At 39.0% G+C, this 19,252-nt stretch overlaps 1 protein-coding gene and 1 long non-coding RNA gene across 2 annotated transcripts in view; both read left to right on the top strand.

Moving 5' to 3' along the window:
* DCAF12 (DDB1 and CUL4 associated factor 12-like protein) overlaps positions 1–19,252 on the top strand; it is a 398,057-nt gene that overhangs the window by 54,016 nt on the left and 324,789 nt on the right. The window lies entirely within an intron of this gene.
* On the top strand, positions 8,009–11,006 carry LOC141390728 (uncharacterized). Its single transcript, XR_012409462.1, has 2 exons — positions 8,009–10,749; positions 10,813–11,006. It is a non-coding gene; the product is annotated as an uncharacterized lncRNA (long non-coding RNA).

The raw sequence follows: 19,252 nt of genomic DNA, 5'->3' as shown, positions 1-19,252 counted from the left end.
CCCTTGGGAAATAAAAATCAAAAGATTGCTACTACCCCGAAAATCCTACTCACAGCTTAAATGATGCACCCTATTTATATTAGTACATTATAGTAAATAATACCATATTTTATTATTTTAATCATATAATATATAGTATAATCATATAACTTCATGGGGTCTCCCTTTTTGAATCAGAATAACAATTAAACATGATATATGCACTTAATAGTATAGCTACGTGAGGAATAGGTCTATAATAGTCCATATGGCCCCATACCTCAAGAAGTGCACTATTGAGGTCTAGGGGATGTAAAATATCGAGAGGTTTGTATATTAAGATATCGCTTGGACCATCTATGTTTAATAAAATTAAAATCTGGATCGGTTTGTGGAACTTCCCAACAGTGTTAAAGTATCCAGAACTTCACAACGTCCGGTGCCTGGTTGGGATCAACACCGGGTTAATATCTTATTGAGTCTATAATGCCCAATTTTTTATATACCCATTATATTAGACCTAAACGGATAAAGAAATACATTTCCTTCTACATATATTTCCATAAATGAGTAAAAAATTTCATGCCTATGCTTTAGACCAGAGGCTCTAAAAATGTTACTGTCAATACCGTGTAACAACGCTTGTCATATCTTACGGACTCAAACCTGTGTTGGGGACAACGTTAAGTATAGACTTTATTCTCGTCAGAAAACAAAGTTCACGATTTTGGTATTTTGGGATTTACCACAGGACTATTATAAATAGTACCAACATAAAATTTTGCATTTCGCAAGTTAATAGGTCTGTACGATAACCCAAAAGTTTGTACAAATTTGCACAAACTTTTACAAAATGCTGTTCGATAACAAACTTGTTCAGTAAAAGAGAATTGAGAAGTCTTGCAAGTAGTTGCAAGAACTTGCAAAAACTTTTTACTTGCAAAGTTATTGAACAGGCATAATGTTTATGATTACAGTATAACCTGACTTTTACATCCATTTTGCAACCATAACTGCAGATATCGTTGTCCAAAGATTAGCTTTATCTTGGATATGTTCCATGAGCCCGCGCATTTCTGCGCCATAAGATATTATTTTGGGCGTTTCTATCCCGATTTTCAGCTCTATAAATAGGTTTTTCTTTAAATGATTTCATTAGCCCTCTAACTACCTAAATTAAACAGTCTCTACATTTCGACACCTCCAAATAATAGTATGCTAAGTCTAAAAAGTGAGTTTTGCAGGAGAAGCTCTCAAAGTTTGGAAAATTTTTTGAACTTCAGTACTATGCTAAGTCAATATTTGTTTATAACTTCTGTTCGGATTGACCGATCATTACCAAAATTAGACAGAATTTAAGTTAAAGGACGTTCGACACCTCCAAATAATAGTTTGCTAATTCTGAAAAGCGAGTTTTGCAGGACAAGCTCTAAAAGTTTGGAAATTTCTTTGACCTTCAGTACTATGCTAAGTAAATATTTGTTTATAACTTCTGTTCGGATTGTCCGATCATTACCAAAATTTGACAGAATTTAAGTTAAAGGACGTTAAATATAAAAATGTAAAGAACTTGAAAACATGCTAAGTCGACTTAGCATACTATTGTTTGGAGGCGTCGATTTATCATTGATGTTTTTCATAATAATGTTGCCAAATTTTAAATTTTCCCCAATTCACCGAAGCTGCGTTAACGCATGATGGAATGCCGCGGACAAATCAATTCGCACTGAAATTAGAAGTTATTGATATAATATGAAGAATAGTTTTTAAATTACGTGACGTAGGGGATGGAAGATACCAAGCAACGGTCCTGACCGGTTTTAACATGGCAAAGCCCAGGATTTATCTTGGTCCCTCTTTCATCTCAAGTGGACACTGACCTCCCCGTGGTGTCACCTGGGGAACTGCCTTTAACACCCGTTAAAGGTAGTGAGCTAACATGTGCCGCGCGTTCACCCATAAGAACGTTAAAAACTTCGGTTTGGGCGTCGGGTTAGTAACCCTCCCCTAGAAAAACAGCCTACTATGAAAAAACGAAAGAAAAGAAAAACAAATCCCTCAAAAGTTGACGACCCCCGCAAACGTTTTAAGGACCATGATCTGCGAATCTGCACCTGGAATGTTCGCACTCTTTATAGAGAAGGTGCAGTTTACGCATTGGCAGATGTATTTGAAAAGTACAAGGCCGACATTACTGTCATACAGGAAATACGATGGAATGGGAAAGGCGTCACAACAACACCTAAAGGTGACGCACTGTATTATAGCTGCCATGATACAAAGCATGAGTTTGGTTGCGGATTTGTAGTTGGTCGGAGGTTAAAACATCTGGTCTCCAGCTTCACCCCAGTGAATGAAAGACTCGCTGCAATTCGATTAAAGGCAAAATTCTTCAACATCAGCTTTATTTGCGCTCATGCTCCCACTGAAGACAAGGACGAACAGGCCAAAGATATTTTTTACGAGCGCTTAGAAGAAACTTATGACCGTTGCCCTGCCCATGACATTAAAATTATACTAGGCGATTTTAATGCCAAAATTGGAAAGGAGAATATCTTTGGCCCAACAGTCGGGAAATTCAGTCTCCACAGTGAAACATCTGACAATGGTATGAGGCTGATAGACTTTGCAGCTGCAAGAAACATGGTAGTTAGCAGTACCAGATTTAAGCATCTCGATATTCATAAGGGCACCTGGTTGTCGCCAGATCAAAGAACAAGAAATCAAATTGATCACGTTGTGATAGATGGAAGACATGCATCAAGTGTGTTGGATGTACGATCGTTCCGAGGTGCAAACATAGACTCGGACCACTACCTTGTTGCGGCAAAGGTACGTACCAGATTAAACGTAGCAAACAAAGTGCGAACAGACACAACACGGAAGTTTGACATCGGTAAGCTGCAATCACAACAGATAGCCACAGCACCACTCAACTGGCCCAACTGCTTAATCAAAGCACTCCTCGTCCCGATAACAAATCAGGACAATGGCAAAACATTGCCCACTCCATGCAAACAGCCGCAAAATCAGTACTTGGATACCAGAGACCTTCACCAAGGAATCCATGGTATGACCAGGAGTGTCGTGCTGCTACCGAAGAGAAAAATGCGGCATATAGGGCTACTTTACAATCAGTAGCAACGCGTAGCGCACGAGAGAGGTGTCGGGAGAAAAGGAGAGAGGAGAAACGTCTTTTCCGCAGGAAAAAGAGAGAGATGGAAAAGCGGGAGTGTGAACAAATCGAGATGTACACGAGACAGAATGAAGTCCGAAAACTCTACCAAAGAGTGAAACATCAAACTGATGGCTTTGGAACTGGCACATCCTCCTGTAGAGACCAGCAAGGTAATCTGGTAACTGATACAGATAGTGTGCTAAGGATATGGAAAGATAATTTTTCTAAACTGTTGGTATCCAATAGTAGCGGAGTCGACGAAGATACCACAGATCCAATCCAAGAAGACGGTATTGAATGTATACCACCCGGCCAAGATGAGGTAAAGACAGCAATAAACCGGCTGAAGAATAATAAGGCAGCAGGAGCTGATGGCCTACCAGCCGAGCTGTTTAAAACCGGAGGCAACACTCTGATAAGGTGTATGCATCAGCTAGTTAGCTCCATCTGGCAGGAAGAGCCATACCCGACGATTGGAACCTGAGCATCCTGAAAAGGTTATACGAGAGGCAAACGTCAAAAGAAGTGGCACAATCTACACCAATAGCCACATGTTACTTGCTTATGCTGATGATATAGACATCATGGGACGATCAGTAAAAGAAGTAACCGATACCTTTATGAAGGTCGAAGAAGAATCTGCTAAAGTGGGTCTGGCGGTAAACGGCGAGAAGACCAAGCTGATGGTGTCGACGCGCAATGCGTCCGTTGGGATCGGACCAACTGTTGAAGTTGGTTCCTATAATTTTGAGGTAGTAAAAGACTTTGTATACCTCGGCACCGCCGTAAACACAACAAACGACATCAGTTGTGAAATAAAAAGAAGAATTGTATTGGCCAACAGATGCTACTATGGCTTAAGTAAGCACTTTAAAAACAAAGCCACATCTCGTCAAACAAAAATAACACTATACAAAACGCTGATACTACCCGTGCTAATGTATGGTTCCGAAGCCTGGGTACTTGCGCAAGCAGGTAAGGCAGTGCTTGGCGTGTTTGAGAGAAAAATTCTTCGAAAGATCTACGGACCGATCTGCGTTGACGGTGAATATCGACGTCGTATGAACCGCTGTATCTGCTATACAAGGACATCAATATAGTTAAACGTATCGAGATGCAGCGATTGCGTTGGCTAGGCCATATAATAAGAATGAGCGATGATGAACCCACTAAAAAGGCGTATAAATTCGAGCCACATGGCGGTGCACGCAGAATTGGCAGGCCAAGGAATAGATGGCGCAAACAAGTGGATGATGAGATGACAAGGCGCGGTATTCCAGAGTGCGAAGCAACAAATAGAGAGAATTGGAGATCTTTTCTTAGTTCGGTCTATGGAACAAATGTTCTGTAATGGGCCAGCTAAGTAAGTAAGTAAAAATTAGTAGATTCTTGCAGGTTCTGAAACAGAGCATTTTAGTCAAGATATGCTATCCAAATTTAACTCCGTTTCTACTTGTTTACTTACCTGTCTTTCACAATTGAGTTTTTGTTTATTATCGTTTTTTTTTAATAATTTTGTTGTTGTTTTATTTGTCATAAAGTACTAAAATTTAATTGGAATCATTTCTCAAATGAATTAAACAAGAACAAATAGTTGGTAGGGGTCCCTTTAAAAGTTCGTTAATGACAATTCAATATTACATAGGTATTTTTAAGAAAAAGCTAAACTAATTATTTAAAATTTGTATGTATTTGTATATGTTATACATAAAAAAAATGTTTTCTTATGTAAAGACCTACTATAATAGTTATTAATATGAATATATTTATTTTTTTTTGTCTGCAATATGCCGTCGTGTATGTATGGATTTTCCTATGAAATATAAATATATAAGAATATATTTATATGTATAGTAAATATTTATATAAGAATAATTGTATTATTTGTTTTGTAATGTTTTTATTTATGTTATTGTAAAATTGTTTATTTTTTGTTTTACAATAAAGCCTGAGGCACAATTATTAATTTTTAACATTCCTTTTTCTTCCTTATGCCGGAAAAAATATTTGATATAATTTGTATGTATTTACATTACATTAAAAAATTGTTTTTTTGTAACTAATTATTTTATTAGTATTATATATTACAATATTTTTTCATAGGTTATTAATTTTTAATTAATTTTTGACTAATATATACAAAAATGTATATTTTTTAAATTTGCAGAAAAAATGAATACATAAACTAAAAATTGATATGCTTACCAAAACAGAATAAAAATGGTAGAAAATCTTCCGGGCCTCAGGAACTTCCAATTAGACATTTTCTTAGCCAACAGTCATATATTTATAAAAATAAGGTTGCTGGGTCAGGTGGTGAAAAAAACTCAGCATCCTTGAGATCTCCATGTCCTCATAGACCAAAAACTGATTGGAAGCGGTTCCCCTAAAGTAAATCAGGGCAATCATGAATAAAAATTCCATGCGGAATTTGTTCTCTTTCCCCAATTTCACAATTTTTTATTTCCATATTTATGTCTAAAAAGTTAATATTTTCGCCGATTCGGCGAGAATATTCCATAATTAAGTGACTCTAGTAGTTTTCAACGTTGATTTTAAAAGAATTTCACTTTAAACAAGTAAAAAAGTATCAGTCGGCTTTGCCGACAGAGATATACCCTCAGCCTGTGCAAATTGAAACACTTTTTAGGGGGTTTCAAAATTTTGGTTGTATGAACCGACGAAAATGTTGATTAGGATTAAAGTTCAAAAATTTTGCGGAAAAGGTACTTAAAGGAATGGACCGACATAGATCATGGGGGTGCCATAGGGGGTTTTTACACCCTTCGGGCTGTTTTCTCAAGAAGTATGGACTTGCCCCTGAAACAACTTTTACCATCGCAATTAAGGCAGCGAATGTAAGTTGCTTCAACAAAAATCAAAGTGATTCAATAGCAGGTCTTAATGTGAACTTATCCAAAATTTTGTGTGGGAGGTACGGGATGGATTGGACAAATATAGTCCATATTCGAACCTGATCTATATCTGGTAGATATTATGAGAATGTGTAAAGTATGGATCAAATCGGTCACTCCCATCAAAGGTTATAGTGCGAAAAATTTTTCCGATCATTTTTGAACTTTTGTGGGGAGGTACCTGAAGGAGTGGACCGGTAGGGCTTATTTTCAAACTTAAACTAAGTTTGCACAAAATATTACGAAGGTCACATTTTGGACTGAATCGGCAGACTCGGTCAAGAGTTATCTTGCGCTCCAACCACTACACACGGTGTCATAGGGCTTTTTTGTACCTTTCAGGCTATTTTCTCAGGAAGTATGGACTTGCCCCTGAGGAAGCTTGTACCTTCGTATAGGGGACAGTGAATACAAGATGTTACAACAAAAACCAAGGCGATTCGAGAGCAGGTCCTAAACTGAACTTTTCCGAAATTTTGTGTGGGAGGTACTCGAAGGAGTTTACCGATTGAGTCCATATTGGAACCTTATATAATTCTGGTAGAAATTTCATAATGTGCAAAGTATGGACCAAATCGGTTGCTCCCTTCAAGAGTTATCGTACGCACAAATTTTCCGAACATTTTCGAACTTTTGTGGGTGAGGTACCGGAAGGAGTGGACCGATATAATCCATCTTTGAACTTGAACTAAGTTTGGACAAAATATTATGAAAGCCAAATTTTGGACCGAATCGGCAGATCCGTTCGAGAGTTATCTTGCGTTCCAACCACTACACACGGTGTCATAGGGTTTTTGTGACTTTCAGGCTATTTTCTCAGGAAGTATGGACTTGCCCCTAATGAAACTTACAGCGTCGTATAGAGGACAGCGAACACAACTTGCGTAAACAAAAATCAGAGCGATTCGAGACCAGGTCCTAAACTGAACTTTTCCGAAATTTTGTGTGGGAGGTACCCGAAGGAGTAGACCGATTGAGTCCATATTGGAACCTCATCTAAGTTTGGTAGAAATTACACGACGTGCAAAGTATGGACCGAATCGGTTATTCCCTTCGAGAGTTATCGTGCGCACAAATTTTCCGAACATTTTCGAACTTTTGTGGGGGAGGTACCTGAAGAAGTGGACCTATATGGCCCATCTTCGAACTTAAATCGAATCTGGACAAAATATTTCGATACCCAAAATTTGAACCAAATCGATTAATCCGTTCGAGAGTTATCGTGCGCACCAGCCTGCCAGACAGACAGACAGACAGACGGACGGACATTGCTAGATCTACTCAAAATTGTCTGAAACGGATATCGTACAAACATACTTGGGGTCTAAAACCATTATTTCGATGAGGCACATTTTTGGTCGTATCAAAGTGTAAATACCCTCTTTAGCCTAAAGGCTGAGGGTATAAAAATTATTTTCCGTGCGGAAAAATTGCGAGGGAAATATTCCTGATTGACCTGATTATTTTGTTTATTTTACTCACAAAAATTACATTTTTTTTTACATTTTGAAACCGAAACTATCAGCGATGGGAACTATATTCACATACATAGCGATTATGAATCTTCACGTAGGGAGCTACTCACAAGTGAGTTGCAGTTCACTTTCACCTGCTCGAGCTATTATGATTGAGCAGGGAGGAGCACAAAAAGTGAACAAGGGTTGACAAGTCGGAAAATGGAAAATAATGGCGCGACTTGTGAACCCTTGAAATAATAATTTGTGTTGCCATACCGTCTTTTTTGCACAAATAACTTTGAGATTAATTAATTCTTATTTTTTGTATAAAAAATAAATAAATTTTCAAATTAATAAACATTTCTAGCAAGAAAAATGTCAGTTATTAACAATCCACTGTAAAAGTACATGGATAATGGTAAAAGAAAATACAACATTAAAACAACATCTGTAACAGCTGTTCTTTTGTTTTGGCAGATATGTGAAAATTGTTTATTTACACTGAAGAATTCGTGAAATTTATTGGAAAATCGTAAAAAAGTGAACAAATGTCGTTTAAAAACGTCATTAAATGGCTACAATAAGTAAATGTTTAATGTTGCATTTTGGGTGATAACAGAAATGGCAAATTCTGAGGAATACCAAGGAAATGAAGTGGAAGTTGTGTTTAGCACCATCTCCCATTCTTTCCAAGACTGCGACCCCAAAAGATCCAAATCGTGTACATTACTCTCTCTAGGAATAACAATTGCTCAACAAGCATTTCAAGTAGTTTTGAATAGCTTTCACATAGTCGCAGGTTCTAATGTAAACAAATATAGTGCGAATAAAGTCCATAACAAACCAGAGTAGTTTTTGCTCAACTATACTTGGGATATTGCAGTCGTCTAAATTCTTAGGCAAATATTGATAGCACCATGCACAGCACTCTGCGTCTTTTAATGGTGCGATGCCAAACCTAGTCATATAACTCCGGTGGATAGTTACATGCCATTCTTGGAACTGAAGGTAGACCCAATTTTGTACCAAATTCTGAAAGAATTCAGAGATTCAGACCGAATTCGTAAAGAACTCTGAAAAAATGTTAGCGGTCAATGTCCTAAGCTTTAAAAAACAAGAACATTCGTTTTATGCAACTATAAACATTATGGTAGAAATTTATAATAATGATATTTCTTTCTTTTTATAAGAATAAAAACAAAAACGCCCATTTGTTTTTAAATTTTTAAGTTGACCTCAAGCCAAATTAAAACCAAAGAAAATAGCGTCCAAAGGTCAACAATAACCTCACAACATAAAAAATCTCTTATTATTTTTTGTTACTTTCAACATAAAATACAATTAATTATCATTACAGATACAAAATATTCGTATTTTTTAAAATAAATGTTCACACTTAAATTTTTTTGTTCAACTCACTTTGATTTCGGTAGTGAGAAATTTTAGCAGAAATTTGCCTCTTTTTCTCACTTTTTTTACATTTGTAATAGCTAATTTTTTCACGAACGTGAGTTTTGCTCACCCTCTTGTTGTTTATAATAAGGGAACAGTGAGAACATAACATCACTCACGGCGATATGATGTTTATAATAGGGGAGGAGGCGAGAAAGAGAAAACTCACGGTGAGAGGCCGTTCATAATTGAGCTGATAGTTAAGAAGGAACTTCCTGTCAGTGAAATTCTCACGTCAAGAGCAGGATCGACCCCTGTCGAATTACAATTCAAATGATTCGAATTACAACTACAACTTTTTCACATATAATTCGAATTTCTCCATTTGTAATTTGAACTTTTTATTTGTAATTTGAAAAATTCCATTTGTAATTCGAATTTTTCCATTTGTAATTTGATTTTTTTCATTTGAAATTCGAATTATGCCATTTGAAACAGAAAATTACAAAATTTTTGGTTGCCTTGGTTTTGTGTTTGGTTTTTCGATTTACAAATAAAACCTTTCGAATTATAAAGTCCCGGTCCACACTAGAGTGATTTCATTGAAAAAATTTCATGAAATTATGCGTCTCTAGATCGACCTCCATGGTAGAGTAAAATCATAAAATTGCTGTAGTGGGGAATTCGATGTAAGAACACCTAATTTCATGAAATTTTTTAATGAAATTCACGCTATTGTGGACCGGGACAAATGGAATAATTCAAATTGAAAAAGGTGTAAACTCCACACACTGGAATAGGTGAAGCCGAAAACACATCCAACGTTACAAACACGTTGTCTTTGAATGAGAAAAGCTGTGAGCGAACCAAAGTTTGTCCAGCAGAGATCTCCTGCTAATTTGAGATCCCCTAATGCCGGGGTGTCAGGCGAACTCGTGCCAATCGACGTTTCTAAAGGTTTGCAGTAAGGTACCGACTGTAGTATAACCGAGCCTTGTTGATACCTGGACGCCTCAACGAAGCTGTCTAGTCCTTGTAATGGTAAGGAGGGCTATGCCATGATCGACTTTTCTTCCCCCATTAATTCCCCAGCAAAATTAAATGGAAGTGATTCCATGTGAAATCATGATTTCGTGAAAGATCCCATCTTTTTCATCGAATTTTCATGAGTGCAATTGAAGTCGTGAAAGGTCCGATCTTTTTCATCGAATTTTCATGAGTGCAATCGAAGTCATGAAAGATCCGATTTTTTTCATCGAATTTTCATGAGTGCAATTGAAGTCGTGAAAGATCCGATCTTTGTCACAATATTATCATGAGTTCAAATAAATTGATAAGTAACCGCACAATAAATTATCAAATACTCATATACCCGAATAATTATGTACTTGCAAAAGTAATTGTTAAAATGAAAATAAAAGTCAGATGAAAGTGGTCGATAGTGGCAAAATTTATATATTTTAATTAAAAATACAATGTAAATTGATATAAAACAAAAGAAAAATATATTTTGTGTTTGGAAACCTGTTTCGTTTTGTGGATATTAAAAAGAAGTATGAAAAAGACCCGGTCTATAAACCACGAGCTTCCCCAGCCGACCAACACCGATATAGTAAAACATATCGAGCTGCAATTATTGGGTTGGTTGGGCCATGTTAACAGGATGGATAAAGATGCCACCGACATATGAATACGAGCCATTTGACGTTATGCGACCCGAGGGAACAAAACTCCAATGGAAAGATCACGATATCACAAGCATGGCATGCAAAGTGAGAGAAGCAAAGTAGGAGATCGGTAAAATAAGTATAAAAGAGACCATAACGTGGTAACTATTACAGGATAAGCTTTTTCTTTTGAAATAAAATAACAGAATTCAAATTTATACTAGATTTCCCAAACGATGAGCTTGGTTCAGAGATTGACACATAATTTATCGAATATTGGAAAAACGGAACCCCCAAGTTGAAAGAAGTATCTTGCAGCCATCGGAAGAGATAAATATGATATTGCAGATTAATATAATATATAATTTTGAAAATTACATACAAAATAAAGAAAAATAACATCTGGCGATACAAATCATCTGCGCATTGTATTCTTATTAATTCAACAAATTACATTATTGTATTGCGAATTTTATTTCTGATTGGCAAAAATCCGGATCCAAAGCATTGGTGCAAGAAGCCATGACGATGAACTGGTGCAAGAAGCCATGACAATGAACTGGTGCAAGAAGCCATACCGATGAACTGGTGCAAGAAGCCATGACAATGAACTGGTGCAAGAAGCCATGACAATGAACCGGTGCAAGATGCTATGACAATGAACTGGTGCAAAATGTCATGACAATGAACTGGTGCAAAATGCCGTGACAATGAACTGGTGCAAAATGCCGTGACAATGAACTGGTGCAAAATGTCATGACAATGAACTGGTGCAAAATGCCATGACAATGAACAGGTGAAATCAGGTGTCACTCCCTTGTAAATTTCATCGGTGATTCACCTAAATTTGCACCTATGACAAGTCACTTGCACCTATGATTCAACTCATGATCTGTCATCGAACATTTTGCTGGGTCTATATCTCATGGATTCATTATTACAACAAAACAAACAAAAACTCTATTCCCCAGGAACTGTTGAAGGACCAGGCTATGAACACGGACAATGAACGGAAACACGAATCTAACGCCAGTATTCAGGGAGGGGACGTCTTAACACTTGACAGACTGAACCTAAGACTCAGACGGTATAGTGAGGAGCTTAAAACTGATCTAATGAACCTTCTGGAGGAAAGAAGTGACACAATTGGCCTCAGTGATGACAGCGACCCAGATGGATACTGGGACAACACGCCCATGTCGGACGAGGAGGTAAAAAACACAGTGATCCACACTCCCTCCGACAGGCAAGTGTTGTCACCGGCCGACGCAGGGACCGCTGTGTCACAGGAGTCCCATTCATCCCCAGAACCGACATCGCACCTGCCGATAAGAACCCTACCCTCTCCAGACAAAATGCAATTGCGCATGTGATTGTGATTGTGGAAGGCGAGCAGAACTCTCCTACCTCGCCCTCAAGGGAGGCTAGCATCAAGGAGAAAAACCACAAAAGGTTCTACCGGCGATCATATAACTATTTATATAGATTCGTTAATAGTGACCCTAACAAGGTGACAGAGAAGGATTTTAGGGAGATTAGTCTGAAACTTGGGTTTATGAGAAAAATTTTATGCCATGTATTCCCATATACCCAAGAAAATTCTGCCAATCGACCGCATCCCTCTCTCCAACCCGGCGGACAACAAATCGGAAGATGAAGTTGGCAAGTCGGTGAGGAAACCATTAATATCAAACCCAGGATCTCAAGTAAGTCGAGCTTCCTCTTCATTAAGGATATAGACGAAGGGCGAGTCGGAGCCCCCTGGTACACTGGCCACGAAGGACTCACTAATCCCTCAACAACAAAATGCTGTTGGGGTGGTGGGACCTGCAAAGCCAAAGAAGAAGACGACACCGACCAAGTCAAAACTGTGCCTAGTAGCTCCGACGGGGTCGGGTACCGCCTCCAGTAATGGAGGCTGACGAGGTACTGAAACTACTGGCAAAACAGAACCACGGACTCCTAACGGATGACTGGCGGGTAGTTAGTACTTTCAAGGACGGGTCTGGTTTTGTGGTCAAGTTCTCTGTGTTCAAAAAGAGCGTTGAATATATTCGGACCTGTAAGGGAGTGCTGAACCTCGGGATGGGATGGGCGCGCTTCCGTATCCCAAAGTGATGGCGCACGGAGCTAAGCAGTCGGGGGTCCGAGTAGTCCAGATTAATGTGCACCACTTTAGGGCCGCTGCGGCTGAACTCTCACTCTCCCTTTCTAGATTCGATGTTGACATTGCCTTGGTCGAGGAACCCTTTTTGTATCAAAATAGAGTTGCTGGACTAAGCAATGGAAATTACGAAATTTTTGCCTCCACAAGTGGAGTGAAGGTTAGAACATGCATTGTTGCCAAAAAGAGCCTAAATTTAATCCATATTTTAAATTATAGCGATGGAGATATGACGACTGTCAGACTGGAGTCGAGCTCGCGGAAAGCACTTCTCCTGGCTGCGGTCTACCTACCTTTTGAAGACCCCGAACCACCCAACAAAGGAGTACGAACCTGGTAACGGAACTCGTGAGCGCGTGTGACCTAATATTGGGCTGCGATGCCAATGCTCATCATTTTCACTGGAGGAACAGTAATAACAATCCAAGGGGTGAGTCACTTTTCGATTTTATTTTATGTAATAATCTCAGAATATGCAATATGGACAATACGGCTACATTCTATAATAGGGTTAGAGAAGAGGTCATAGACATAACGGTAACTAATATTGAAGAATCGTCTATTAGGGGCTGGCGGGTATCGGAGGATTGGTCTTTCTCTGACCATAAAACGATACTTTTTCCAGTCTATTTTAGCGGTGAACGGCAAAGACCTCATAGGAATCCGAGAAGAACTGATTGGTTGTACTTCAAAAAGCTGACGACAGCCTCAACTCCCAGAATCTGTCAAAGTCCACTCAACTGAGGCAGTTGGTAATGCGGCGGAGGAATAAAGAACTCGCCAATCTTCGAAAAATCAGCAGGCGGGCATATAATAGAGCAAACAGGACTAAGCTTAGTGCGGATTGGGACTCGTACAGGGTGTGTTTTAACAGGTACAATAGCGAAGTCAAGAAAGCTAAAAGGAACTCCTGGATAAAATTCAGTGAGTCGATGCAAGGAGTGAACTCTGCATCCAGATTCCGCAAGATGATCTTGAAGGATCCAAAAACCATAGGGAGCATTAAGCGTGGGGTTGAATCTTGGACTAACTCTGGCTTTGAGACCCTGGACCTACTGGCACCCACTTCCCCGGCTGCAAGATTTTTGACAATACCACGGAAGCGTGGTGTGGACGTCGGATCCGTACAGATGGAGAGGTGGGACTTGTCAATAGGTTAATAAGTGACTCTAAAATTCTGTGGGCGATTAGCACATTCCAGCCCTACAAGTCTCCTGGCCCTAATGGGATCAACCCGGCGATGCTGCAGTATGCGTCCACAACATTGATTCCACACCTTATGGAGATATACAGGTCATGCTTGTTGCTTTCGCACATACCGAGTACGTGGAAGGAGGTAAGGGTGATCTACATCCCCAAGGCTGGGAAACCTAGCCACTCTCTACCCAAAGATTACAGACCAATTAGTCTTTCTTCATTTCTGTTGAAAGTCTTGGAAGGACTATGGGATCTGGAATTGAGATCCAATTTTATACCAAATCTAATAAGTAAAGCACAGCATGCATACGTTAGACTCTAATGTACAGCAACAACAAATTTTCTATGTCCGCGGGCATAGGCAAAGCGATCGTACTCACACGTATAGAGTAAACATCTTCGTGTGGCTTCGTTAGGTTGGCGTGTTGTTTACATTTTGCAAATCAGTCGATGAGAAGAACGTTGGTTTGTTAGTGTTCGGATTTTTCATCTTCATACATGCGCAATGTATAATCTGCAAATTAGTGTTTTTTGGTCATCAATGCATTAGAGGAAAATCTATCGAGACCGCACTGCATGAAGTGGAGGGCCACATCGAAAAGAATATGTACGACTCAAACTTCACGCTAGGTGCGTTCTTAGATATAGAGGGAGCGTTTAATAACGTTAAGCTAGAATCTATCCACTACGCGCTATCAAATCTGGGTGTCTCCTCCATCCTCATTCATTGGATTGACAGGATGCTGGAGAGCAGGATCATAAATTCACAATTAGGAGGGAGCTCCATTAGAAGGTCTGGTAATAGAGGTACACCCCAGGGAGGCGTGTTGTCACCACTGTTATGGCTTCTGGTGATAAACGAGATTATCAGAGAATTTGATACGATCAGGACGAAAATTGTCGCCTACGATGATGACGTTGTCATTCTCATAAGTGGGAAGTTTCCATCCACTCTGTCTGAATTAATGCAAGTGGCCTTAGTCAAGTTCTCAAAGTGGGCGCATCGTAACGGCCTAGGCGTAAAATCCGGCAAAAACGTAACTTGGCCATTTTCCCCCTACCTGTTATGACGGAGTGCAATTGACTCTCTCTCTCTGGAGGCGAAGTACGTAGGAATTATTCTGGACCAACATTTGCGATGGAAAAGAAAAACTGAGGAACGAGCTAAGAAAGGTTTAATTGCTTTGTACTCCTGCAAGAACTCAATCGGCAAAAGCTGGGGACTCAAACCACATATTATATACTGGCTTATGCTACCGTGGTTTGTCCCATCTTAACATATGGATGCCTGGTCTGGTGGAAAGCGCTCGAAAATACGACATACCTAACTAAGGTGGGAAGTGTGCAGCGGATGGCTTCTCTGCTGTAAGAAGTACACCACAAGCGGCCGTTAACGCGATGCTAAATCTTCAGCCTCTGGAGGTGGTGATTCAATTGCAGGTCTCCCGGAGTGCTATAATACTAAATGAGATTCAGGAATGGCGATCTTCACAAGTAGAACACGCAAGCATCTTAGAAGCGACCGGTCAGCAGGTCGGTTCCAATGTTAGCGACTATATTGCACCAGTGTTAGACTTCAATACGGCGGAAATCTACCTACCAGAGAGAGGTGAATGGAAGCATGGTGAACCCTTTTCGGATAGATTGGCCTTCTACACCGATGGCTCAAAAATGGAGGTGGAGGAGGGCAGTGGATAAGGAATATACTGTGACGAGCATAGTATTCGATTTTCATATAAATTGAATAACAACTGTAGTGTTTTTCAAGCGGAAATCTTTGCAATAGTGAAGACCCTTGAATTGATCGGCAGCGGCTTAGTTTGTGCGGATAGGCAAGTAGTCCAGTTTGCGCTAAAAGCTCTTAAATCCTGCACAATAAAATCAGAAATTGTTCACAAGTGTAGACGTTTACTTGGCAATATTCAAAACTCAGTTGTCTTTTGCTGGGTACGCGGACATTGCAACATTGGGCTCGCAATCCGGAAACATTCAGACAGAACGTTTTGTGAGGCCGCCGTTGTGTCACTTCATTGGTGAGCTTGAAAAGTTATTCTAGGATACATATAGTGTCGGGTGGCGAAACTTATCTGGCCGTTATATCGGCACGCAGAACTCTATCCCTACATTCGCTTAGTAAGACGGAGATCACTGTCGCATCAGGTCAAGAACTTGCAAGTGGGATGATACCGGCATTGACTTCTGTAGGCTTTGTGGGGATGGGGGAGAGTTAGAGACGATTGAGCATCTGCTATGTCGCTGCCGAGTGCTTATGGGTACTTTACACGATATGTTTTTTGCATATGAGTTGTCACTTCTCCCATACAAAATGTATATGCAAAGTGACAACTCATATGTAAAAAACGTATCGTGTAAAGTACCCATTAGTAACACTGGGTGACTACGAAATCTCTACCCTCACTGGAGTCACATCAAAAGACCCTGCAAACTTTGTCCGTTTTTCAAAGTCGTGCAAATGGCTTTGGGAAAATAGTGCAAGATCCACACAAAATTGAGTGTATTGTTTTTAATGGGTGATTATGATAAAAAAAATTATTACAAATTCTAAATTTTTCATTCTCTTCAATCTGTACACTTACGCTATCTACCTAACCATCTTCTCCTACTACGAAACCTTCGTATGTATCCCTCCATTTCTTTCTACTTTCACGATTAACACAATGGATCTATGGTCTCCGAGTAAAGCGGTTATGATGAAATATGGTCGCGCATTCTTAAACCTAACCTACATAAATCACATGAAAAAGGTGTAAGTGATGCCAAGTTTTTTGAAAAACAACAATATGGTTGACGCATTAAAGTTAAGCGCTCGGCACATACGATGCGTTGAGCGTCGCGGTACAAGAACCACATGAAAAAGGTGTAAGTGATGCCAAGTTTTTTGAAAAACAACAATATGGCTGACGCATTAAAGTTAGGCGCTCGGCAATACGATGCGTTGAGCGTCGCGGTACAAGAACCACATGAAAAAGGTGTAAGTGATGCCAAGTTTTTTGAAAAACAACAATGTGGCTGACGCATTAAAGTTAAACATAATTTAACTGTTTTGGGACAACGCGTGTCCCAACGTGTCACTAAACGGACCGTATGTGCCGAGGGCATTAAACATAGTTTAACTTTTTTGGGACAACGCGTGTCACAAAGTATCATTCAACGGACCGTATGTGCTGAGGCCTTAAAGGCCTGGGTACATAAGCTGCCTCGCCCGCTTGCCTTGTTTTCCTGCTTCATTTCTGACATAACAAAAATAAAAGAGTAAAGAAGAAAAGGGCAACCTAGTTCGAAATTGGCTCGGCCTTCTTTATTCTTTTATGTTATGTCAGAAATTAAGCAGTAAAGCAAGGCAAGCAGACGAGGCAACTTATGTACCCAGGCCTTAAGGGCTGTAAACTATAGTTCGATTAATATAACATGATTTATATAAAGAACTAGCATATGCCCGCTACTTCGTTAGCGGAACTGACACAATTATAAAGAAAATCTCAACATTAAAACTATTTTTTAATAGAAATTATTTTGGTTATTTCTGACTGATTTCTGAATTTACCCCCAGTTTTTGTAACTTATTTTTGTTCGTTCGTAATAATTTAGGCATTCATAGCTCAGCCCCCAGATGACATACACATCTACTTTTTCATATACCCGTTCCATATATCATTAAGGATTCCTCATTAAAAAATCAGCGCTCTACATTTGCGCTAAAGCGAGTAAATCGATCTACAAAATTTGACAATTCGTGTGAGAAGAATAAAAATTTTTACAAAAACTGGGGGTTAATACCCTAATTTTGTCTTCAACAGCAACTCATATGTACAACAAACCAAACATTATTGAAAGAATTTTTGCTTTAATTTTAAATTGAAAATCAAAAATTTTACAAATTCATCGTTTGTAATCATTTTTTGTCTAACAGGATTTTAACGAAAGAAAATCTTTTGTGCGACACCTGTTATGTGAAAACAAAATTATATAGCTTATAGCAAAATTTTATAGCTTACTTCAAGTTTACACCATTATCACCAACTGCGACATATGTTGCAATGGAAAATAACAACCTTCATTGTCTTTCCAATATATATTGGTTTACGATAAAATAAATTCGCCTAGAAGCAAACTACAAAATTTGAAATTGTTTGTGATATTTTACGGTATTAAGAAAATATAGCATTTAATTTGACAAATGTGTTGCCAAATAAGTACATAAGTATGTAATAACAGTGAATAATAAGGATTTTTGTTATTGTTATTTTTTGTGGTTCTAGGACGAATTTTGCAAAACCCGGCCTTATCTCGCACATTTGCACCAACAGTGATCTACTGGTAAAATTTCAAGCTCCTAGCTTTAGCCGTTTTAGCTGGGCGTTGATGATGAGTCAGTCAATCACTTATCACCAAACTCAAATATATAATAGATAAATAAAAGGGATCGCTATTACTCAAATAAAAATAAATTAATATAATAATATTATTGTTAAAAAAATTTCTTTTAAAATATTAAAGCGCTCGGCATATACGTTGCGTTGAGCGTTGCGTTACAACAACCACATGAAAAAAGTGTAAGTGAAGCCAAGTTTTTTGAAAAACAACAATATGGCTCACGCATTACAGTTAAACATAATTTAACTGTTTTGGGACAACGCGTGTCCCAACGTGTCACTAAACGGACCGAATGTGCCGAGGGCTTTAAGCGCTCGGCACATACGGTGCGTTGAGCGTCGCGCTACAACAACCACATGAAAAATGTGTAAGTGATGCCAAGTTTTTTGAAAAACAACAATATGGCTGACGCATTAAAGTTAAACATAATTTAACTGTTTTGGGACAACGCATGTCTTAACGTGTCACTAAACGGACCGTATGTGCCGAGGGCTTTAGTGACACGTTGGGACACCCGTTGTCCCAAAAAACTTAAATTATGTTTAACTTTAATGCGTCAGTCACATTGTTGTTTTTCAAAAAACTTGGCATCACTTGAGCGCTCGGCACATAAGATGCGCTGAGCGTTGCGTTACAACAACCACATGAAAAAAGTGTAAGTGAAGCCAAGTTTTTTGAAAAACAACAACATGGCTGGAGCATTAAAGTTAAACATAATTTAACTGTTTTGGGACAACGCGTGTCCCAACGTGTCACTAAACGGACCGTATGTGCCGAGGGCTTTACACTTTTTTCATGTGATTGTTGTACCGCGACGCTCAACGCATCGTATGTGCCGAGCGCTTAAGTCCCGGTCCACACTACCGTGAATTTCATTAATAAATTGCATGAAATTAGGCGTTTCCAGA

The sequence above is a fragment of the Musca autumnalis genome, unplaced genomic scaffold (genome assembly GCF_047663935.1).
Source record: "Musca autumnalis isolate F117 unplaced genomic scaffold, ASM4766393v1 scaffold_1, whole genome shotgun sequence".
NCBI classification, from domain to species: Eukaryota; Metazoa; Arthropoda; class Insecta; order Diptera; family Muscidae; genus Musca; species Musca autumnalis.
The sequence above is the reverse complement of the archived record's forward strand: the minus strand, read 5'-3'. Positions and strand labels throughout refer to the sequence as shown.